Source organism: Triturus cristatus, chromosome 10, assembly GCF_964204655.1.
Source record: "Triturus cristatus chromosome 10, aTriCri1.1, whole genome shotgun sequence".
NCBI classification, from domain to species: domain Eukaryota; kingdom Metazoa; phylum Chordata; class Amphibia; order Caudata; family Salamandridae; genus Triturus; species Triturus cristatus.
The window spans coordinates 1055763193-1055788372 of NC_140593.1; the positions used below are offsets into that span (position 1 = coordinate 1055763193).

The following is a 25180-nucleotide window of genomic DNA, read 5'->3' on the forward strand; positions in this document are numbered from 1 at the left end:
GTTATGAAAGTGAAAGCATGTTAGCAAAAATGAAGAGTAGAAATAGAACTTCTAGCACAAAATTAAACAGATCAAGAACCTGTTAGATCTTTGATGAACAAAGATATTAGACACAAGTCAATAAAAGTCAGTTTAAAAAAAATGCCACAGTAGCTTAGAATGTGTAGAAACTTACAGAAAGTTTCTAACATTTCTATAATTATCTAAGGAATGCAAAAAATAAACGTTCTTCCTGCTAGTCACTGTAAGCTAGAAATAGCTGAAGAAGAAAAGCAATGTTCCTTGTTGTTGCTTTAAACAGATGCTCCATGACCTGCTCTGACTTTCATCTGCGCTGCTGGCTCTAGTAGCAGGCATTGTGACGTCAGAACTCGACTGCAGTAACTTATTACAGTCGAGTTCCGACATTCTTTTCTTTATAATCGGCAACTGGGTGCATCACAAGTCGCCCATTACAAAGAAATTAGAGACAGACATTTATACTGGGATTGCAGAATCCTATGTACTATAAAGAAATCAGAGACATGTTTGTACAGGGAGTGCAGAATCCCATGTATTATATATGGGATAAAGTACCCCCTGCTGGACATTATAAGGCTATTTTAACTCACTGAGGAGCTCCATAGCCATAGAGAGGAACAAGGCGAAAGGCTGAGTTCCTTTATAAGGTTATAGAACTCTGAGGTGGCTTGCATGCAATATCCTTATCATGTAAGACAGGGGGTACTTTATCCCACATAATAGATGTTCACACTATCACCTTTCCCACAAACCACTTATATCCTTGGCGCATAGCTCTTTCATAGAAAGAGCGAGCATGTTTGCAAACATGAGGAATAAAAATAAAACCTGTAATGCAAAATTAAACAAATCAAAAACCTGTTACATATTTGTTGCAAGCAGATATTAGAAACAGTTCAATAGAAGTCTGTAAAAATAAAAGCTGTGGTAGTTCTAAATATGTCAAGATATGCAGAAAGATTCTGCCTTTTCTCCAACTATCTAATGAATGCAAAAAATAAACATGTTCTCTCTGCTTGTAAGCTAAAACAAATAGAGCAGAAGAGAGAAAAGCAAAATTCCATTGTTTTTTAGTTTAAACAGCTGTTTCGGCTATGCTCCTTGACTTGATCTGCCTTTCACCCCAGCTGCTGGCTCTGGCAGCAGCCACTGTGATGTTGGAAATCGACTGTACTAACTTATAACAGTGGAGTTATAACTATAACTTCTTTTCTTTATAATCGGCGACTGGGTGCGTCACAAGTCGGTGTTTATAAATAAATTAGAGACTGGTATTTATACATGGATTACAGAATCCTATGTAATATAAAATAATATTACACAGAGAGAGGCTTTAGATTAGCTATTTCTTGCTTGGAGCGTCATTTGTGTTTAGGAACAGCCCACAGAATAACAGACAGTGGGCAAAGAGTCAGGCCTCTTCGACCACTGGTGCTGCTGTCATTCACATTTTGATTCAGCCCACTGGACAGCCATTGGGTGTGAGAAGTGTCAAGCACTGGGAGTTAGTGCATTTAGCTACTTTGGGCCCGATTCCTATTTCGGCTGCAAGGGCTTCGAACGATGGTCGGAGCCCTTCCGACCGAATCGGAACGTGTCGGCCTGATTCCTTTCAGACCGAGTCATTCCGATGGGCTCGGTCGGAAAGGAATCTGACTCGGATTTCCGGATGGCTGATGACAGGCTCGGAAATCCCCCAGTACTCCCCCGGCCGCATTTTTACGACTGAGGGAGTACAATGGCAGTTTTTCACTGCCTTTTCGTGCCGGTCTTTCCGGCACGAAAAGGCAGTCGGAAACTGTCTTTGGGGCCCCCCAATAGGGCCCTCGTGGGTGCGAGGCTGCCGAAAGGCGGCCTGGGGGCACCTACGATGCCCCTCTGTGGATCCCTGCACCCGGTGGCAGGCACCTTGGGGTGCCGGCCACAGGGTGCAGGGATGAACTGCACCCCTGCTTTTCACAATGCAAGCATGCATTCCGCTCGGAATGCATGCTCCCATTCTGAAGTATACGAGTGCGACCGAACCCGTACTTGCAGGGCCGTAACCGACGACAGCAGGTCGGTCGGTTATGGCTCCTGACCGATGTTGGACGGACCTGAGTCCGTCCGACATCGTAATCGGCCCCTTTGTGTGAAGGTGCATTGGGAGATGCAGTTTCGACAGGCAAGGAAGTCTGTCTCTGGCCATCACCTCTGCACATTCCACACATGTCCTCCAGGCTGGAGCACAACAAGCACAAATGGAGGGCGAAAGCACCACAGCGATGGTGCTCAGCACTGGAACAACAGCCCTTAGCAATCTCTGGTACTGAGCACCGCCCGGCGTGTAGTTTCATCACTGCCCGGCTTCTGAGATTGCCTTAAGACTTTCTTCCGGCAACCTATGAGGTTGATTTTTTAGCTTGATTATACTTTAGGGAGACTATATTTGTGCCCCACCCATGAACTGAATGTTAATTAACATCTTCTGTCGCAGTTTAACATTGTCCAGCCCTGCAGCAGCCGGCAGAACACTCTGTGTTTCCTTGCAGAGGCCTGGGCCAACACTACACTCTCTCGGAGATAGGGCCTGCCCTGGGCTCACGCAGACCATCATTTCCACGGGCATGGGTTCTTCTGAGGGGCAGCAGCACACTTGGCAGATCTATGTAGGCTCTGGAGTCGCCTGCAATCCTTCTAACCAAGCACAGATGGCAGGATAAGCCTTGCTGTAGTCTCCCACACCACCACAGGTGTGACTGATTCTGTTGACAGGTGCCTGCGGTGGCGGGTTATGGGTAAACCATATTTTGAGGACTACTAATGTGAGACCATAGGCCATGTCCTGGCCAATATTAGTCAGGCTGCATCCTTCCTGAACATCACACCCTGCCACTCGCTTCGCAGGCCAGGAGTAGAAGGGCACCCCATCAGACCTCTTCATCCCCATGTGTCGCAAGCATCTAACTGGCTAGTGATGCCACGTCGAGCTGTCATTGTTTCTCAGAAAGCCGCGCAGTGGCAAAGCCCATAGGTCTGGCTTTTATGTTTAATGCATGCAGAGGCATGCACAAACACTGCGTGCATTAACACCTGAAAGCCAGACCTACTAGCTTTGGTAATGCTGGTTAACTTAGTATGCTGTTTCAATGATTTGAAAGAATAAGTACAAAAGTATACCTACAAGGGAGAGACCTACTAACCCCCAGCCCGCACTAAAGTGCAGGCTGGGCACCAGACTTTAAAAAAACAGATGAAACAAAAGTATCAGTTACGGTTTGCAATGATACAATGAATGAAAAGGAGTTTGATGAACTGCAAGTACCATAGTGCCAAGCATTAAACCAATCTCCCAGTTGAGGGCACACACTTATAAAATGAATGCATTGAAAACTGAGAGATATTGAGCGCCTTCACAACATTATTTTTTACGGTTGTATATTTATACGCATTGTTTATAAAAAACATTTTTAATTATGAACCTTAATGAGGTTAGTTCTGGAGCGTGTATTCACTAACATTATCTTGAATAAAGTGTGATGTATGATAGCTCAGCGAGACAATTGTTTTCTCCAGGTGCTTCTATGTAACCTCCAAGTCCGAGATAAAAACCCCAAAAAGACTGTCGCAATCCTTTATCCTTTCACAATCTCTCAATGGAGAAGTACTGATTTTGCAACAGTACAGCTGTTATGTTCAGTGTTACAACACAGTGCTAGGAAGTGCTCTATTAATATAACACTTGGCATTATTTAAGCAAAAGACTGTACATTTCTTTATGTATTCTACAACATGGACAGGTAGGCAGGAAATGTTGAGGGCACAGGTGCAGTACAAATCTGTATTGGATTTACTTTTAGGGCCCTATCTATATTATGAACTTTTTTGGCATTAAGGATCCTAAAAATCTGCTTTTTAATACAGTCTATATTAAATAGGTAAATAAAAGAAATATATCCCATGTAATATGTTTGAAGACAAATCCTACCAACATGTCCCCAGCGAGATTTCCGACATTGTTTTAGCACACTAATTCTCTTGCTTAACATGAATTTGTTGAAGTTCCTGAAAAAAGGTTACGTTTAGATCACCAGCATGATTTAGAGAACTGTGGTAAGGGACAATCTGCCAAACGTAGGGGGATATTTACAAGCAAGTGGCGGAGAGAGGCGTTAGCCTTCCTGGCTTAAAGCCTCACTCCGCCACTTCTGAAACGCAAGGCTGCAACATATTCACAACAAATGGTGTAGCCTTGCGATTCCCCCTGCGATGGTGCTACACTTAGCAGTGTAAGGCCAATGCAGGCACCCTTGCACCATAGTGCAAGGGTGTCTATGTTCAGGCGAGGATTGTTTATGTGTAGGAAGGTTTCCCTTCCTGCACATAAACAATCCTTAAATGCCATTTTGTCACTTTCTTGTGTGCTGCTTAATGCAGGACACATGAAAGTCAGTCAGTCAGTCAATTGCTTTATTTCTCTAATTTGTTTGCCCTGCCTCCTATGTACGCCACCCTTGTACATAGGGGGCAGCGTAAAAAAACAATGGGTGTTGTGGTGGAATGCCCACTGCAACACCCACTGCCCACCCCTTTCACGCTAACCAGAGCTTGAAAGGGGGACTTATTTACAAGGAAGCTTTAAGCCACATTAAGTGTCTTAATACTGCCTTGTTAATAAGGCTAAGCCTCTATTGCCACCACAACGTCAGTAAAAGTGACGTTGTGGTGGTGATAGGGGCTTGTACATATACCCCGTAGTGTCACTCCCGTTTGCACTTCCCATTTACACCTGTGTCAGTATAGCCACCCACTTTAACGCACGCCAGATGAAAGGCATACATCAACTGGTGGAAACAACTCCGCATTCGATTTCTCCTCCACCAAGGTCCTATTCTGAGGCAGCCAGACATAGACTGGAACATCTGCCAATTCTAGGATCACTCGTTTACGACCATGAAAGATTTACATGGAAATGGTGGGAAACTTACTGCGTTGCGTGAAACTTTAGTAAATCAGAGCTTAAACTTCTAGCACTCGCAGAGATTGTAACTCTGCCAGACTGAACATCTGCAGACCAAACTCAAAGTCAGGCAGGAAACATGAGGAAGACATAGCTACTGAGGTGGAGTTTTGCTGGGCTTCCCTCTTCTTCGCTGTGCCATCATCCAACGGGCACCTGGCTCTGATATGCAGCTGGCCAGTGAAGGCCGGTGGTCAAGCTCATTACTGCTGAGAGCATGGAAGCATATAAAGAAACAACACTGTTTCAAAATCTTAATTCAGTCGTAAAACATTCATACATCCCATTGAAATTCAATATTTGGAAGGGACACTCTAAACACGCCCCTTTCAAATATGTAATCGAAAACACAAATTGCGATTCTGTAACGTGTTACTGAATTGCATTTTGTGTTTCGTACATATGTAAAAACATTTTACATGCTTTTACCTATTTTAACTGTTCAGTCTCCTCCATCAAATTCTCTGTTCAATTCTCAGTGCTAATACTGTGATATGCCACCGTATGGTGAGATGGGGGCTTGGTAAACTTTGTTCTTAGTAAAATCAGAATCTACTCTATATATTCACAATGTTTTCTTATATGCTTATAGCTTGGAAATTGTCATAGATCATTCCTTTCCACATAGCTGCAGGTGTACACTGTACCTCTAAATTGCTCACAGAATTTCGCTTTTTATTCGATAATTCTTTTTTTCTTCTCTATCAATGTCCAGATTTACAGTCGCTACTTAATTGGACACTAACGAAGGGCCATAGATAGTTTTCACCCCATCACCAGGAGTACTGTACAGCTCTTTATTGCATAGGGCTAGTCACACACTCCTTGCTTATGAGGCAGGAACTTGACTTACCTTGTTTGGAAGCACCTTATCAATCTCTTCTTGTAACTTCTTCTGGATCTCTGGATAGGTTGCCAGGTGCCATGACAGGAAGTTAAGCGAAGTGCTGCTGGTCTCATATCCAGCAAATATAAAGATGATGGCCTGAGCCATTATCTCTGAATCTGTAAGCGCTGAGAAGACCAAAACATAGGTTAAAGGAGATGATTAAGTAATAATTTAAAATTGATGGGCAGGACAATGCCAGATGCATAACTTTGTGTAATAGTCGTGGAGGGTGACCTGTTGGGAAACATTCCTCCACCTGCCAAATAAACAAACTTAAAACATGTTAAATAATAAACACTCTGAAAAATTGTCTAGGAGCTCCTTTGAACAGATGAGCCTCAATCCAAGCATGGCACTAAGGCCTCGGTTGTTGTTCAATCACATCGAAGCAGCTTCCCACAAAAGCATCATGATTGGCTGATTATTATGAGCTCTATTGTGCTCCTAGAGACTAATTGTAAAGAGGGATCCCTTTTCGAAACAGCACATCAACAGGATGCAAATCTCGATGGTTTGGTTCCACATGAATCTCAGGACGTTTAATGGTCTTCACCTTCCTCCCGGCATCTCCCCAAAGGTTGCCAACAACTTAAGGGCTCACATTTAAAATCCTTCAGCCATTCCACTAACAATATATTTATGGCATGACTTACTTGACTAATAATATGGCTTGAAGTGGACCCTCATGCACATTACTTTTAAATGGCCCAATAAGGGTTTGTTTACTACTGTGAAGTGCCTGGAGGGGCGCTGTTGTACTTTTTTAATCTGTGAACCAAAAATGTGGAATTCAAAAGTTCATATCAAATTATCACATTCTCACCAATACTTGCAAATATGACGTTTGGAGTAGTTTAAAGAGTCCATCACCTCTATCTTCCGGCGCATTGTATAGCTGTGTAATACAAATTGAGAATCCTCTGGACAGATCATCTCACCAAGGAAAAAATATTGAGTGGTTCATCCAAAGGCTTTTTATTTTCTCAGATGACCCAGTATTCTTCTGATTGCGAAAAGAACAGTGCCACTTTGAGGAATCTCGCTTGCATAGTTCTTAACTCCTAGTATTTCCCATTAAATTCTTATTGGCGCTTGAACCAGGGTATGCTGTCTGTCCTGAAGCGAACCAATTCTTAGGAAGGCTTTGAATTATAATGGAAAGGAGCGGAGTAATATTACATAATATAAACAAATAAATGTTGTAGTACAACAAATGAATTTATATTATTTGTTTTTATTTCTCATTCTTTATATTTCTTAATATTGTTCCTTCCTGATTTTTTCAATTATTCAATCATTAAATAGTATTCCAATCAACTAATACATTGGTTTTCATCTAAACCTATACATGTACAACTGTTACATTAATTCCAACTAACAATATTCAAAATTTCAAACAATATAATAAATCCGTTGAGTGAATATTGCTCAATGTACATAGCCATACAGCCGACGCGTTTCGTCCTGTCTAGGACATCATCAGGGCTGTAATGAAGGAGAAAAGAAAAAAGAATATCGTATCACTCTCCATTATTCCATGTATGATTCTTACTAAGTACCCATACAAGGAAGAAATGTATCCCTAGTATACAGAATGTACCTATTGAACAATACAATCATTAAAATAAAAATCAAAAATATCCATTTATGATCGAACAGTGTTAACAATTATTTTCCATTCTAGTGATGAGCTAATCGCTACTTTGACCCCTGATTTTCCAGTTGTGCCCTTGGTCCCACCCATGGCCGTATTATTCCTTTCACGTGTTCCATTACAGAGAGGATAACCCACAACATCCTGCCTATAATATAACTGTTTACAAAATCAACATTCATTTAAGAACTCACAATTTATTATCAAACTTAAAGATATAAGCTCCAATTCAATTTAATATTTTCCAAAAATTGACCCTTTTGTCATAAAACCACTCTACCTCTCCCCTCCTGCTAATAATATCCAAAAGCTTGCATTTCTCTAATAATTATTTCTCACCTTCATATTACATGGAACAATCCTTGCACAACTATGCTTTCCTTTACTTTAATTCACCTCTTAGTTTTCCGTTGCTTTGTTTAATGTCACCCAATTTTTTTTTTATCCCAATCAATCCTTCTGTACACGATTGATTAATCTAAAATATATAACAAAAGATACATTAGTAATAACAATCCTTTCCATCCTTCCATTAGTAAGTTGACACGTCCAATTTCCTTATCGTACCTATAATCTTATGTCCTCACAACTCCCACATCTGATCCAATGATCCCGCTCAGTTGCTTATAATCGCCATTATCCGTTTGAAACCTCCAAGCTTCCATCAATATTATTGCAAATTCAACTTGTTTGTTATCCTCCTGTTCACTGACTATTTAACTGTGTAGAACAGTGGAGCTGGGTTTAAACAGCGATTCTGAGCTCCACTATTTTTTGGAATAAAATAATTCCAGTGGTATCCTCTGCAGTCAATTTTTGGAAAATATAAAATTGAATTGGAGCTTATATCTTTAAGTTTGATAATAAATTGTGAGTTCTTAAATGAATGTTGATTTTGTAAACAGTTATATTATAGGCAGGATGTTGTAGGTTATCCTCTCTGTAATGGAACACATGAAAGGAATAATATGGCCATGGGTGGGACCAAGGGCACAACTGGAAAATCAGGGGTCAAAGTAGCGATTAGCTCATCACTAGAATGGAAAATAATTGTTAACACTGTTCGATCATAAATGGATATTTTTGATTTTTATTTTAATGATTGTATTGTTCAGTAGGTATATTCTGTATACTAGGGATACATTTCTTCCTTGTATAGGTACTTAGTAAGAATCATACATGGAATAATGGAGAGTGATACGATATTCTTTTTTCTTTTCTCCTTCATTACAGCCCTGATGATGTCCTAGACAGGACGAAACGCATCGGCTGTATGGCTATGTACATTGAGCAATATTCACTCAACGGATTTATTATATTGTTTGAAATTTTGAATATTGTAAGTTGGAATTAATGTAACAGTTGTACATGTATAGGTTTAGATGAAAACCAATGTATTAGTTGATTGGAATACTATTTAATGATTGAATAATTGAAAAAATCAGGAAGGAACAATATTAAGAAATATAAAGAATGAGAAATAAAAACAAATAATATAAATTCATTTGTTGTACTACAACATTTATTTGTTTATATTATGTAATATTACTCCGCTCCTTTCCATTATAATTCAAAAGTTTTGTATTCAGGTGGCTTTAACGGTGGGCCACTAGGAAGTGAGCAGGAGACTATTAATTGCAAGTTAATAACTATCTACTAGATATTACTCTCTGGTGCACACATAGTTGTAACCCTCATCGTTACATTCGTTATATCCAATTCTTAGGAAGGGGTGTTTCTTTTTTTAGTGTTCATACAACTGTTGAACCTTTAACAGCCTAAGAATCTACTGGGTTTGAGAGTCAGGTCTATCAAGTGCTTTAAGTGGGATAAAAAAAACTGGGGGGGTCTCTCAAGACGGCGTGTCCGATGCAATTAAGGGCGTGGCTTAAAACAGTAAGCTAATTATCTGTGATTAATAAAGCGTGCCGCCCACCTGGGATTTTGCTGCTTCTGTCCCTGCATTCAAATATATAATACAACAAATTGCATAAGATAAGTAAGCAACAACTATGGCCTAGTTGAATATAATATTGAAAATGCTTCATTTCTACATGATGAGAATGTGGAAGAACTATAATGAGTCTACCTCAAAGGCAGTGAAGGATGCCACTGTTGCAGAGTAAAGATTTTTTTTTTCATTCTGAAGGTGAGGGCAAAAATAGAGAGCCTGATAAGGACTATGGGTGTAAATAAATGAACCCACGTCCATGATCGCATACTGGCAGGAAAACTCCAACTGACTCAAATTGGTTGAGGAGCGCTCCTTATAATAGCGCACTCGAACGTGGAACACCCAAATTAAACATTATTGAATGAATACCAGGCTATGCACACAGATGCACATAAGATCAACAGTAGTATGCACTTACAAAGAAACAACGGCACACAACAAGTTACCCGGCCACTCTAACATAGGAGAGACAGTAACATCATAATAATGACAAACCACGCGCGCATGCAAGCCTGCACGTGTTACCAATCTAAGGGGGATATTCTCAAGGACTTATCTCTGATCTATCTCCACCTTAACGCATCAAAAGTGAAGATAGATTTAACACCCATTCACAAGCTGGTGCAAACTGCAGACATCGCCAGTATTCCCGCGATAACTGCCCCAAAATTTATCTCCACGGTGGACACCACCAACTAACCCTAATGAGATGCAGAGTAAGCGTTCCTGTGCAAAAACAGACGTAAAAACCACAACACCACTTTCACAACGAACTGCCAGATCTGTGATGCGAAGCAAAAATAGGCGATAAGCCGCGGTAGCAGCAGGGAATTAACACCTGCCTTTTGCTGGTGTTAAGCAGGACGACTACCTACAGCATAAAAGGGAGCCCAGCAAAGAGCCACACCGGAAGACCCACAGATGCCATAGAGACAATGATCATGCAACGCGGATACCCATGAGTGCCACAACACCCACCGCAACCACCCCAGGCTCGCCACCGCCCCCCCCCCTCCCTGGGAACACCACAGAGGCAGCGTACACAAAGACAGTGGATCCACCTGAAACGCTCCTGCCGCCAAGATCCAACGCCAGAGGAGGACATTGCCCACTACAGGCCAAAAAGGACAACCATTCCCCGCATCCTGACCCAAATCCCCCACCTCCTGACGGTAAGAACCCAGCGTTCAACCAACATCCCTCCGCAGACAAAGCTGCCGGCTGTGCAGCACATGCCGGCCTCTGGTACCATCCAACCAACAACTGCCAGAGTCGGAGGAGTCACACAGCCAGCCACATCATCCAAGGTCATCAAACCTGTCCTGGATGCCAACATCAGCCTGGTACCCCAGCACCCCCACATCACCCACACTGCGCAGGAGCAGCTGGAGACCAAGCAAGGCCCCTACACCATAGCTGGATTCCCTCACGTGTCAGGGACAATCAAGTGCACACATGTACCCCTCGTGCCCCCTGCCCACACTGCACACAACTACCACAACAGAAAGCACACGCATACCATGAATGTGCCGGCAATAGTGGACTGCCCAGGACTCCTCAACAATGTCGTGGCCAACTCCCCAGGCAGACTGCATGAACCTCACATCTCCCGACAGTCCATCATCACCCAGCACTCCCAGGATGGCACACACGTAAATGCTGTGCCCGTTGGTAAGTCCTAAATAAACACACCACACACCTCCAGCCCACAGTAATGCAACTCACAACACTGCCAATGGGCATGCAGCACAACTACATTCAACATGACACACAATATGCCAACCGACCAGACACGACAACACAACTCCTTCGGGAATCCGGCCTTGCCATGCCCACAACCCAGCCACGGCATAGCACCACAGACACACAATAGCAGGATGTGAGGAGAGGCATGGAGCAGGCATGTGCGAGAGCGGCAAGTGACTAAGGAATGTGAACCTTCCCAATGCCAGGTGTGCCATGGAGGTGCCAGACAGACCACAGAGAGCAAACCACGGAAATGGCCATGTGGAGATCAACTGCTGGTGCTTGGAGTGTACTGGCCAGTGGACGCTACCATGTCCCCACAGGCTGTGGGGCAGAATGCGGAAATGTCGCACATTACGTTCGCCCCTGCATGCGCGTGCGTAAAGTGTTGGACCTGCATACGCCAGGCCTGCGTAGGGGGGTGAACAAAAAGCCCATCACACTGGTCATGGTTCTCATTCGGAATAGACAACGCCAGGACGGCGCCTCTCAGCTCACCACGAGTCCTGCGCTGAGCGCGGTGGGGCCTGCGTCTCTGTGCGACTGCTGCACCCCGGGCCGCTGGTCCCCAGACCCGTCATGCCTGCCCCAGCACACCTACGAGGCTCCGCTCACCTGCCTACACCAGCGTTTGTCAAAGAGGGCCCACTACGTGCCAGTGCAATTTCCAAGCACCAGACCCGTGGCCTCCGCAGACCATCGCTGCCCCCCCCGACGCTGGCCCACATTACTCCTTTCTCATTGACATACTTCACCGGTATCCGCTTTGGCCCAGTAGGTCCCACATGTGGAACTATGTCCTGAGTCCTGAATGGCACTGACTCCAAGTCCGTGGCAGCGGCCACAGCACCAGACTCCCTTCGATCAGTGAGGCATAATTGCACATCGCAGGCCTGCGACACGTGGTGCCACTAACCCTGTTCAACGCAAGCCGGCGACATGTGGTGCCACTAACCCTGTTCAACGCAAGCCGGCGTCACGTGGATGAGGGCTCATGCCTACCCTGAGGATCAGTAGATCCCACATCCAGCACATAGTCGTGAATCATGAATGGCAGAGTCCACACCAGTGAACGCACGGAGAGGAGTAAGAGGAAGATGCGGATCAGTCCGAACGAAAGCCGGATCAGAGTCATGGAGGTGATCGAACACTATCAACAACTGACCTGGTGCCATCAACCCTGTTCACCGCAAGTCTGCGTCCCGTGGTGCCAGTGAATCTGAACTACGCAGGCCGGTGGGGCCATCCAACCTAAGACGGAGACACTCGGTGAATGGCCCGTGCGGACCACTGCCTCAGGCCTACACTGTGGTCCAGTAGGTCACACATGTGGAACTGTGTCTTGGGTAAGATGTGGAGGAGTCTACACTATTGAACACGCCACATCGCAGGCGGCATCCCCTAACAGCACTAGTGCCACTAACTCTGTGCGCAATGAGTCATGGGCACCATATGGTTGGACCTTGGTGGAGTCAGAGTCCATGGCCTGGTGGTTTTCTGTATCTTCATCTGGCTGGATCGGATATGGACAGCACCAATAACCTCTGTTGTCTCCCGACGACGGACACAATGGAACCTTTCTGGTAAACTAGCAGTCATACGCTTGATAAGTACTGTACAGACACAACATATATGCAATACTGAAAAGCTTATTAATGGTAACATGTTCTGTTAATGACAAAATGCTAATAAAAATATTTACTGTCTGGCTGGATCGGACTTGGTGTCCGACATGTGTCAGTTCCATTCATCTCCACCATATTGCCCAGTGTGGTCCTGCCCTCTGCATCATGCCGTGGGGGCACACCTTCCTTTTTTTCTTTTTATTTGAAATCCATAGCAGCGAAATGCATAATACATAATTGAAAACATACATCAAAACATCAATCATTAATAAACTAAAACACAAAGAGGACCATAACAGCATATAGACTGTATTCCATATTGTACACATTGAAAAACTTAGCACGCTACATCTCGAAAGACGGGGCCTCTTGATGTAACCAAAGTGACACTATCGCTAATCGAGCCACCGCTGTAGCCATAAAAATGAAATAACGATATTTATACAATAGATTCCCCTGGCGGAGTTCTTCCCCAATTCCAAGCAACATCATAGATTGAGAGATTTTAACATGAACCCCCGTAATTTCTGTCAAAAACCTCTCTATAGATCGTATCAGAGAGTCCAATGCAGTACAGGCAAAAAACACATGCAAAATATCTGCACTATCTATTCCACAATGAAAACATTTCCCCTCATGCTGACCCCCCCACTTCATCATCTTAACAGGGGTACACCTTCCACTGTCCACCGAGGCACCCCGCGACAAGCCCCTTTCTCATCTACGGAAACCTGCTCTGCACTCGTGACCCTGCCCCAGTTCTCCGCAAGTCAGCGGCCCGTTGCGGTAGGCCTGTGCAGGACGCTGTGCATCCGGGGCCACTAACTCTGTGCAGCACAAGTCATGGGGCCTTTATGGTTGAATGGTTGTGTCCTTTACGATGTACACTGTTGTCAATTTCTGACTGCACCAGGCAGCCCTTGCCAGCTGGTGTGCACACACCCCACACACATCCAACACAGGTGTCACTCGGTATGTGTGCCTGCTAATAAATGTGGCCGTGCGCACGTGCCCGTAGCCATTCACACCATCTGAGCAGGTGTGTCCTTGTGGTCACTGTGTCAGCATGATGGGCACGGGCCCTGCAACATCACAGTGTGCTGTCTTCAGCCAACGTTACCATGTCACCCCAGCGTTGGCAGTGACCCTGGACATGTAGCCCCGCACGCACCCCCCTGCATGCACAAGCGGTAAGTGTGTCTCTGTGTTGGGGTGTTGTCGCCACCAGGGCCACAATAGTCGATGCTGCAATGTGTCATGCACCAGGAGGGGGGGGGCCCACACGTACAGGGTCATGTAGGAGCGCAAGACCGCTCGGGGTCTTGGCACATGCATGCAGAGTGTTATTTGTATCAGTCCTGTGGATGCATGAGTCAGTTGCCTGGCCTCATTCGCAGTGCGATCACAGCCAGCCATGGGCTGTACACCTGTGCCCGCCCTGTCCGGACCATTGGCCTACACTCACGTGGCCGCACACCTTCAAAGGTCAGCGTCACAGTGTTGTTGGCATGCCACTGGACATGCGCGGACAAGCATTACAATGGTGTGCCGTAGGTGTGCTCTTGATGCAACCGTGCAGCGCACACAAGTGTGGGGGCTAGTGGGAGGGAGGAGCAGCTGTGTGGCAATGCAACACAGTGAGGCCGCTCATGTGTCACGTGCTGGGTATATCATTAAGGATTCCCAGGGTCACAGACATCCCACCACACCCACGACAGGCCTCTGTACATCTCCTGTATGCATGCAGATGCTGAAGTTACTGTAGGGATGAAAGGTCCTTTGTCTGAACTATCAGGCGGTAGTACATCTGCAGCTCCGAGCAGGAACTTGCATGTGGCCAGCACCCCTGACAGATACAATAGCATTTGCTTGCGACTCCCATACTACGCACTGCCCGACGTGAGACCAACGTGTACACATCTCACACGCAAAAGTCCTTGGTCGTAGTTAGCATGTGTGAAATGGCCTTCACACGTACTCCCACCCCACCCCAGGCCTGCACCCATTGCACACAGACACTGCTCATTGCACCGAGCTGTACCATTTCATCCACAGGACTGGCGCAGGGCAAGCCAGTGCCGCTTCAAGCAGAGCCACTGACGCAATGGCAAACCATGCCGGACACATGCTCGACTCCGGTCACGTGGACCTGTACCATACATGTCTGCTGCATGTACTGGGGGTACTGCCGTTGGCAGTGCTGCGGATCAGTTACTGGCTGAGCTTCCACCTTGCGGATGTCACCTGCGTTCAGCCTGTGTTGCATTGTAGCACGTGCATATTCGAGTGGTCTATGGATGTCTGCCTCCCTAACGTAACGGTAGCCGACCTGGATTACGACATGTGTGTATGCCCCCTGTTGGCCCACGACCAGGAGTATCACTGTGATGCCCGTTTATGGCATGCATGGATGTTTCGCATGCAGGCTGGAAACTGGACCTGGGAGATTGCACGAGTCGTCGTGTACAGTGAGCACATTGAGCAACTACCCGATTGGGCTTTGGTGCACACTGGGTCCAGTGGTTGGAGTCAGCACATCTGTCCGGGTCAGCTGATGGATTACGTTGACGACATGTCTGATGTGGTGGACAACGATCGCTCATTGGAGATGTTGGCCTAAGTAGCTGCACTCGCGTTCATGGACTAGTGACAAGGTACCTGCAGACACAACTGGATGTAACCCCTTGCACGTGTCACGACGCCTGGTTGCATGTTGGAAATCTGGTCACATGTCCCAAGACGACAGTAGACATGGCTGCATTGGCCTGGACTCATGATCCAGGCGCGGACAACCAACGCACTGACTTGTGTTGGTGATGGACTCCCCTGAGGTGGACATGGGCGCTTTCCTATGTTCCTCATTCAAACATGCTGCTGCATTGGTCTGCATATCATGGCACTTCTCTTGGCCGTACTGACACGCACTTGTTGATAAAGTTTCCGCACTTTCACTTGTCTCTAACTGTGTTGTGTCTTGATTTGTATGCCAATGTGTGTGTCACGTACTCTCTGGCTCCCTGCCATATGTGCATTATTTGCTACCCCATCAGGACTGTGGGTGTGTTCTTGTGCATTATCATGTCACTGTTTCGTGCTTAGCCAGATGCGTATGGCCGTTTACCGGCCACAGGCGGGTGCCCTTGTGTCCTGTGTTCGGTTGTGCAAATGTTGGTGTTTGTACCACATTGTGTTTGATGTTGGGGTGCTCTGCTTCCTATGTGTGTGTGCTGCATTGTGTGTGAGATGTCCCTTCAGCTCTGATTTGGCTCACCCTTCTCCCTTTCAGGCAGTGTGGTTTTCACTTCTGTGCTTGTTCAGTGGTGTAATATTGCCGGGTTGTGTGACTTGTGCTCCTGGTTGGTGTTGTTACTCTTGGGCATGGTTCATCTGCAGTTGTGCTGTGCTTAATTGTGCATGTGTGCCATTGTGCCCATCTCCCCCTGCCCCTGCTAGTCCCTGCTGGTTCCTCTCCCTGTTGCTGTTGTTTGGGCAGTTTCCGGTCCCGAGTCCTGCCACCATCTCCAGACTGATGTGGTGGACACCATTTCCTCCATGTCACCCAGCTCCTGGTGTGGCGCGGGACTCACACCTCCGGTGTGCATTGCTGCCTTCTTGTTGGCGGGTTTCTGCTTGTTTCTGCCCTTCGCATCATTCCGGATGTTCTGGTTTTCTTCCATTATCCTCCTCCGCTCTCAGGCTGCATTCACCTTGTCCAAGATGGCCTGCCATGTACAATGTTTTGTTGCCAATGGGGCTTGTGGGGTTGTCTGCTGACTTGGGTTGCCTCTATTGTGCTTGGCTGTTGTTTTCTGTTTGGTTTGTCCTTCTTTTTCAGGCTTTTGTTGTGCTTATTCCTGCCTTCCATGTGTGTCGCGGGCCTGGCGGTGTTTATCCCTGCTTTCCTCATCGCGAATGGGCGCATCGCACGTTTTTGTGGTTTGTGTTTTTATCTCCGTCAAGATGATTGTATCGCGGACAATGGCCGCAGTTTCGGCAGACTATTGCATGGTATTGCCTTGTTGTGAATTCCACGTTGACACTGGGTTATTTTCCCACGATAGGTTGCGATCTGTAAAGTTGCATTAGCATTTTTTGGTGATGTTTAGCGCACGTTCTTGTGAATATCCCCCTAACAGTATTTCAATTTATATGCTAATCGATCAAAATCTACTCAAACAAAAATAATACAGTTAAGAAATAAAGAACGTAAACGGTCCAAATCAAAAGAATTAAAAAGACAAACATGCATTAAAAAAAGGCACAAAACTAAAGAAAAATGGACATAATGATCAAAGTTAAATAGAAAACAAAAACGCCCCACAGGAATGTATTGTTTCTTCTGATTTTCCTCTGAATGGGGAAGGCATTACTGAAACCAAGTAAAGCACTGCCCGAGTGTTAGGTCGACGGTCTTTTGAAATTGTAAGTAGCAGCTGGCAGACAGAGGCCAACAAAGACATGAATGAGGTATACTTATGCGTTTTGGAATGCCCATCAGATGAGTTGAGGTAGAATTGACTTAACTTCCATGCTCACTTTTTCAACTATAGAAATTAATAATTTGATGTTCAAAGGACTTTCTTATGTAAAGTTACTGTTGACATACACATTCTTCACTTCTACTCCCCATTTCTGTAATCTGTCTGAGCATGGATCCTCAAACTGTTTCCTCACCAAAGGGAACGTTGAGGGATTTAAGGAAAAAAACATCTGACTGGGCTTGTTCACAAGTCATCCAAACTGCAGATGTCGAAATGCTATGAGGCAGATTTACAAAGATATATCACACAATGCACCAGAGGGAGGGAGCAGGGCAGTGCCATATCTGCTAAGATATGGCACTGTTTGTCACTGTTCAGCTCCAGCCCTCGTGCAGGCACACAATCAAGTGCACGCACACACCTTTACACCATAGCTCAAAGGAATGTGAGTTATGTCTAGCATAGGTTTTGTACTGGAAGGTGCCATTCCCCCTCTAACATACTAAGCTGAGAACAATTTAAAAAGTTTTCCCAGTTTAAATATGTGCTATGCAATGAAGCACACATGCAAGTCCGAAATGTTTGGAGAAATAAACGCATTTCTCCAAGTTAAGGCTAATCTCAAAGAGGCATTATTATTTGGCGGAAAACCCTGTCTGCTATTGTTAGTAAATTGGACTTTGTGCAAGAAACCGTGGGTTGGCGAATGAGAATGCCCATGTACCGCTCTTGGAATGCCCCCTTGATCAAAGTAACTGGAGATGATGGTGGTTTAGGATAGGGTTGTCTGCTAAGAACTGTTGGCAAAATTCATGTTCACTCACATTTTATTTTTGCACAACATTTCTTTAAAATATTTCCATATTAAATAATCTCTTTTAAAAGCATATTTTCCAGGTACATTTGCAAAGCGCTATTAGTTTTCAAAGGCATTTGTAAATTGGCTGAATTATACTCATTCTTCCATGCAGCAAACTTGACAGATGCATTTTATCTGCTATTACCTTTGTATTCATGACTGTCCCCACTGGAGTTGGTGTCGTTTCCCACTTTCTGGGAATCAACCATCAGCTGCATAAAATCCACCCGGTCCTGGAACCACAAAAGGAGATCCAAGTAAGAGACATCTTGGGCTGTCAGCACAGTAGCTGACAGTCTTGATTGTTTAAGGCATTGATCTGAAAAAGTACAGGTGAGCTTTGGAAGTCAACGCTAAATGATAATCTTGTATACTTGGCAGGTGCAGCCAGCCAGCTACATATTTCTTGCAGCATAAATACTGTGAAGCCTCTACCCAGTAGGGGCTTCAGTATATTCAGTAAATATTCATATCAATCACTATTTAGATCAATTGCATTGAAGTTTATCTTATGAATATTCATTATGAAAATCTTGAGTATTGATATGTAGTTGGAGATCATGGACTATCAGCAGATACATATGTTAGGGTAACCTAGTTTACCAAGTGCAGAACAGTATTTAAAATTCGCTATCTTTTTCTGAGGATCCCTAAACGTCTGTGCTTCTAACAGATACACTCTCCCGGTTGTGCCTGAGAGCGCTCAGACAGAGCTGAGGGTGGTGTGCTGTGGAGCAAGCTTAGTTTAGTTTAGTTGTGGGTCTAAAAGCCAATTAGAATCCACTTCTACTACAAAATGTACAGCAGCTATGGGTTCTATACCCGCACATACACTATTGTTTATATAGTGTTAATCAAGAATTGCTTTTTGTATAGAATGATGGAAGCTGCTATGTCCAATGTAGCCTATATCTTTGTAGGCTACTAGAATGATCGAAAGACCCCTAACCCCCAAAAGCTAGAGGGGGAACCACAAAGGATATAAACTAAACCAAATATTTGGGTGGCACCACTCCCAAGTTTGTATGTTCAATAACAGTGCCAAGATCTGTGAGCAATAACTGCTTCTCAGATACTGATTTTGAGTATATGCATAACATATTTCCGAGCATATTTACAAATGCGAGAATAACACAACATATAGCGTTCATGCTTGCCATTTTTCTGAATTTACAACAAATTATTTACAATATCGATAGCACATGTATTTCATCACCCTAAAGGTGGAACTTTTTCTTCATCGAAGCTGCTGTCATGCTATCAATGGATGCGCCTTTCTAGTGCCAACGTTGTACAACATGCCCCAAGTGGCAACAAGCTTGCATGACGTTTGGGGTGAGTACTAAAGTGCTCCTCCACTTTTATACATCAAAGAGATATATGAAAAGCCTAGAAAGTGCACTCTGTGACACATCTCCTGCTGTTACTACAGTGCCCTGATAACTGCCAGTCAAAAAGGTGATACAATGAAAATAAGGCTTGGGCATGTGGCTAGAGTCAATTCTTTGGGTCTTGTATATAATAATCGGTGCAACTCTTGAATCAAATCATGTTTCAGCTGTCTGCTCCCTCTGTACTTGAGATATAGATCCTCCTCAATTTTGTACAGTAAAGTTATCCTAAGCCGAAAAATCCCCTCCTGCTGCCTTCTCCTCTTCCACTACAGCGCCAAAGTCCTCACCTTCTTCCAAGACCCACAGCATTAGTCACTGTTCATGGCAATATCACAAATGTAAACACTGACACTGACCTATCATGCATAAGTGCTAGACCAATTATGTATTGGAAGAGGTTGTGGTCTGTTCCTGAATTAGCTGATTACAGAGCAGAATTTTCTGAGATTTGGCCTATTCTTAAACATAAAACTATTCCATGGCTTCAGTATATTAGTAGAGTTAGTGCCCGGCTCGGTTTCTCTGGACTAGGGGACACTCCTGAGATCTGTTGCACTGGGATATCTAAGAATACACTCCTCTCTCAGTTACGCTCGTTAAACCATCAAGCATTAATGAGCTCTATATCGTTGGGTAGGTTGACCTCTGAGTTCCTCTCTGTAAAACCAGAACCTAAGGCTGAGGAATTCATGGATCTAATTGAACCCCCAGCTGCTCGAAAGCTGTATATTCAGCTAAGTCATGGTACCCTTCCTATAGGGTCTTTTACCTCCAAATGGTCCAAGTCTAGTATTGATACTTGCCCTGTATGCATCCATACAACCGAGAACATCTTTCATGTATTGTTTTTTTGCCCTGCCTATTCTGCAATTAGGAAACGTTGGCTGATTCCCATCTGCAAGAACTTGGGATTTTTGCATTTCACACAGGCTGGCAGAATATTGATCTATGACACCTATCCTCCTATTGTGTTTGCGGTTTCTCGCTATTTGCTTTATATGTGGCGTTTGAGGCAGAACCTTTTAAGATAATTCTTGTGATTAATGTTATTTTTAATGTTATGTGTTGTATTAACCTATAGGTGAACTTTTCCTTTCTTTTGTTTTGTTGATACAGTTTATATGTACTTTTTATGGTCTGTTGACCGAAATAAAGTTATTACAACAACAACAGCAATATCCAAACTGCATATTTTGGCTTTTTATGCTGGATCACATTATCCTATTCTCTGTGCAGATCATGCATTTGCCTGAATAGACTAAGACACAATTTGCAAGTTTCTAAAGAAAGAATTGAATTGAATTTGCAAGTGAGTGACACTGCTAATGCACGCCTCATAGATCCTGATATCAAAATATGCATACTCCAGTTGATGCCTTCCCAAGTTGATCAATTACTGGGGATTCCCACTGCTAACTTTGAATGCTGGTGCAGCTTTAGTGTTCTGGCAATATGAAGAAGAGTGTTTCATGAAGCTTGGCATGACCAATGCTTTGAACATCCAAAACTCACTCCTCTCCGCACTTGCACAAATTATAGCACCTCGTCCAATATGCAGGGGCGTAGCTTAAAAGCAGGTGGTTGCAATAAAAACATTATCCACCTGATAGTTGAATTTGGGATTCTTACATGGTCTGGCAGTGTCTCTGTTGGATTTCCTTTTTCATTAGCAGCATTGTTGGGAATGCAGGGATGGAAGTCTGCTGTCCCTCTCAAGCCGCCATCTTGTTTTAAAAAGTGACCTGCCTCATAATAATTAAAGATGAAGGAGGTTTTCTGACCCTCTACGAGTATACATTTTGTGAAACTACTGACTAGCATACCAGGCTCATCACAGAAGGTAGGGCAGCATGGTGACTAGTTGGAAATGCACATCATGGCTTGCGAACTGCCTGTAATGCATCGGGTTCTTTCTTCTTTGAAAGAACATGAGCCTATACATGCATATAGTGCTTCAGGGTCTCTCAGCCAGCTCATAGCCAGTTTAATGAGCAAGACTACTCAAAAGTGTAAAGATAAAGCAACACAAGTCACTGTCCACTTGTAGAATACCACCACCCCTCCAGGCATAGCAAAGGTACTGAATGTGTTGTATTAATACAAGAACCGAGGACTTAGCTCCAATTTAATTTTAAATGTATGCGGATTTGGGTCATTTCTTGGGTCAATTGCTCCATTTATTTCCATAAATGGTATTAAATATATAAGGTTATCACACACGTCTAAGATCTTTGAATTGAAAACTATATCACACTTTCTCTAATGTACCACAAATATTTGGACTGAAATTTCTAAGCCCTCCTTGAGAGCAATATAATGAGTGACGTATAAAGAGCATTACAATATTAGATACCACACTTCTTGAAGCAATTTATTCGTTTCTTCATTATTTGTTTATTGCAGAACAACTGAAGCCCTCACTTAAGAGTTGCTGATAACTATAGTGGTAATTCCAAGCTTGATAATACAGGAGCGGCTCCTCCATTTGAGCAGAGGAGCGTCGTCCCACAAGCCCCAAAGCTGAAAAATAAAATGGAAATAAAGTGTATTTATTACCATTTTCTTTTTTAGCAACCCATCTCGAACTAAGGAGCCGATTATGATGACGGTGGGATGGCCAACGACAGCCCATCTGTGGCGGTCCCACCACCATCAGACCCATCAAATCTGCCGGCCATATTTCAATGGCGGGCAGATGGTTGGCAGCCGGCAAGACCAACTGCACACACTCGACGGGCTCCTTGAGCCTGCCGGTGCATCGGAGGGGGATCAAATCCCTACAATGGTGGCAGTGCCTACCTGGCACTGCTGTAGGGATTATGATGTCCCTTTTTGCCTGCCTTTTCATGGCGTTTAACCCGCCATGAAAAGGCAGGCAGAAAAGGACTTTGGGAGCCCCCCTTCCCCTCTGGCCTTCTGATATGGGCACTAGGGGGCACTTATGGTGCCCCCTACATATCTCTGCACCATGTGGCAGGCACAGCGTGGTGCTTGCCACTTAGTGCAGGGATATGTGAAGTGTTCCTATTTTGCATTGCAGCGGGTGCAGCAGCCAGCAGCACCCGCTGCAATGCAAAGTATAGGCATTGCGAATGCTGTGGTGGCGGTCGCCTCATAATGCCTATGTCGGGACCGCCGACACCCTATCAGGAGGCCCTGATTCCTGATAGGGTTATGTCCGCCCGCCATTCTAATCAGCCCCTTAGTATTAGGACGAGGTGGGATAGCGTTGCCGGGAGGCAGCAGCAAGGAGCTGTGCACTTTAAAATGCTCATGTCTCTTTGGCCGGCCAACTTGGAATGGCCAGCCAGATATGCGCATTTTAAAGTTCTCTAACCTAGCTGTCTTAGACTGCTGGGTTAGAGAAAGCATGGCCTCCAGTGCTCTTAGGAGCGCTGAGAGAGTCCACTCTATCCAATCCTAACGCTGCTCTCATGCTGTGAGAGCAGCACCAGGATTGTGTAGTTCAGTTTCCTGCTTCTGGAGATTACTGAAGACACCTAAGGTAGGAGGATGTCACGCTACAAAGGTAAGTCAATTTATTTATTTATTTGTGTGTCCCCCCACCTCGCCCCATCACCCTCTGTACGAGCCAGTGCCACGGCCGTTATACCATTATAATAAGGCATTGCATCTTTCCTATGTTCTTTTCCAATAGCCTTTAACATACATTAAACATTGCCAGTAATTAGTGTGCATTGTCATTGTAATTACTTCCGGGATTCCTAGACATTTTCACAATTCCCCTGCTGCACTTTCATCAAATCCCACTGATAGATCAAGGGCAAGATGTATCATACATTCATGCAACACACCAAGAAACCTTGCTGCGTTGCGTGCAAAGGGAGAGGGCAGGAATGCAACATACTTACCATTATGTGACACATTCCTGTCCTCTCTTTGCACTGGAGAACAATGTGCTGATTGCGCCAATGCAGGCACCCTTGTGCCTGTGTTGTAGGCAGGATTGTTTTTGTGCACGAAGGGAAATGTTCCTGCACAAAAACATTTTTCAGAGCCATTTTCCTCTTTCTAAGTGTGCTTCAGACTACAGCACACTTAGAAAGAGAAAACAACAAGAGGAAATAAAAATAATTGTCCTTATTGCGCCTCCACTGGGAAGGCATAGAATTTTGACGCATTCTGAGGTTTACCATTGTTGGAAAATCAGGGAATGCATCAAAATCCATGGATGGATGCGTGGGAACACCCACGCTCCATCCATGGCATGCCTTTCCATGGCAGAATAACGCAGGGCAACGACTTGAGCTGCCTTGCGTTACTTCATATTTGCCAAGCAATGCAGGGCCACGCAAGGTGGCCTTGAGTTGCTTGGAGAATGTGTCTTAGGGTTGCGTTGCCCTTACAACATCCTGTGTGACTCAAGGGTAATGCAATCCCTGATTAAATCTGGACCCAAGTATGTACATTTATTCATTATATCTTAAAAATGCATTTGCATAGAACATTAGCCCCCTGAAACCAAACCTATCTGCATAGCCAATGCAACACCCCAATAACATATAGCCAAAATGTTGTAGCTACCTTGGCCCTGATTCTAAGTATGCCACTTTTTGGTCTGTGGATATCAGAGGTCAAGAGGTCCCAATTCAGGTTTGACTAATTTAGCTGCCTGCATCTGTATTTTTACACTTTGCACTTTATCAATCAGGAGCTCTGCTCCCTAGAGGCCATCTTGTTTGTGCCTCACGTGAGCTACAGGTAGCATTCTAGCTTTTGACTCTGCGTCACACCTCGGCTCACTATTTAACGAACCGAGAGCGGACGCGCAGCGCCGGTAGGCTCCTGCCAATCTATTTTCTGATTGCCACGCTGAATCTGTTTAGTGTTTTTAAAATTGCTTACTTGGAATATATGTACTGTCTGGTTTGCACTGAATTTGAATTTGACTAATTTAGCTGCCCGCATCTGTATTTTTACACTTTGCACTTTATCAATCAGGAGCTCTGCTCCCTAGAGGCCATCTTGTTTGTGCCTCAAGTTAGCTACAGGTAGCATTCTAGCTTTTGATGCTGCGTCACGCCTTGGCTCACTATTTCATGAACCGAGAGTGGACGCACCGATGGTGTGCCGAAGCCGCACCAAAGGCAAGCCCGTCTGCGCCTGTCCGTGACCTACCGGGACCAGGGGCCATAACTCCTGGCCAAACTAACTTTGGGAGGAATACTTACACTGCTAAACGCCTGTATGAGCTCTGTCCGGTCCTTTCTTCCAACTGTAGAACGCTTAATTTAGATGAAGATTCTTTGGACTGCATTGATTGCAATCTTTCCTTTACCTACCTTAGGGAAAACTATGAGACCAGCAGAAACACTTGTCATAAACAAAGTTTTAAAGAGATTCTCACCTCTGCTGCGCCATGCGTGAAAACTATAGCTAAAAGCTTACTTCCAAATCATCAGGATTTTACTTTTTATAACAGTAACTGTCGCTCGCTACCTAAACATAAGGAGAGCATTTTTGATCTTCTGTCTAGCAACCAACCAGATGTGGTACAGAAACCTGGCTACAAGACAGCTCAGGCTCTGATGTGGCAG

At 44.6% G+C, this 25180-nt stretch overlaps 1 pseudogene across 1 annotated transcript in view; it reads right to left on the bottom strand.

Annotated features, from left to right (window-relative positions):
- LOC146796554 (cytochrome P450 3A5-like) overlaps positions 1-25180 on the bottom strand; it is a 152356-nt pseudogene that overhangs the window by 19538 nt on the left and 107638 nt on the right. The window contains exons 9-10 of the transcript XR_014969636.1: positions 18374-18461; positions 5874-6034 (exon numbers count right to left, since the gene is read on the bottom strand). The product of XR_014969636.1 is annotated as a cytochrome P450 3A5-like (transcript). The remainder of the gene's footprint in view (positions 1-5873; positions 6035-18373; positions 18462-25180) is intronic.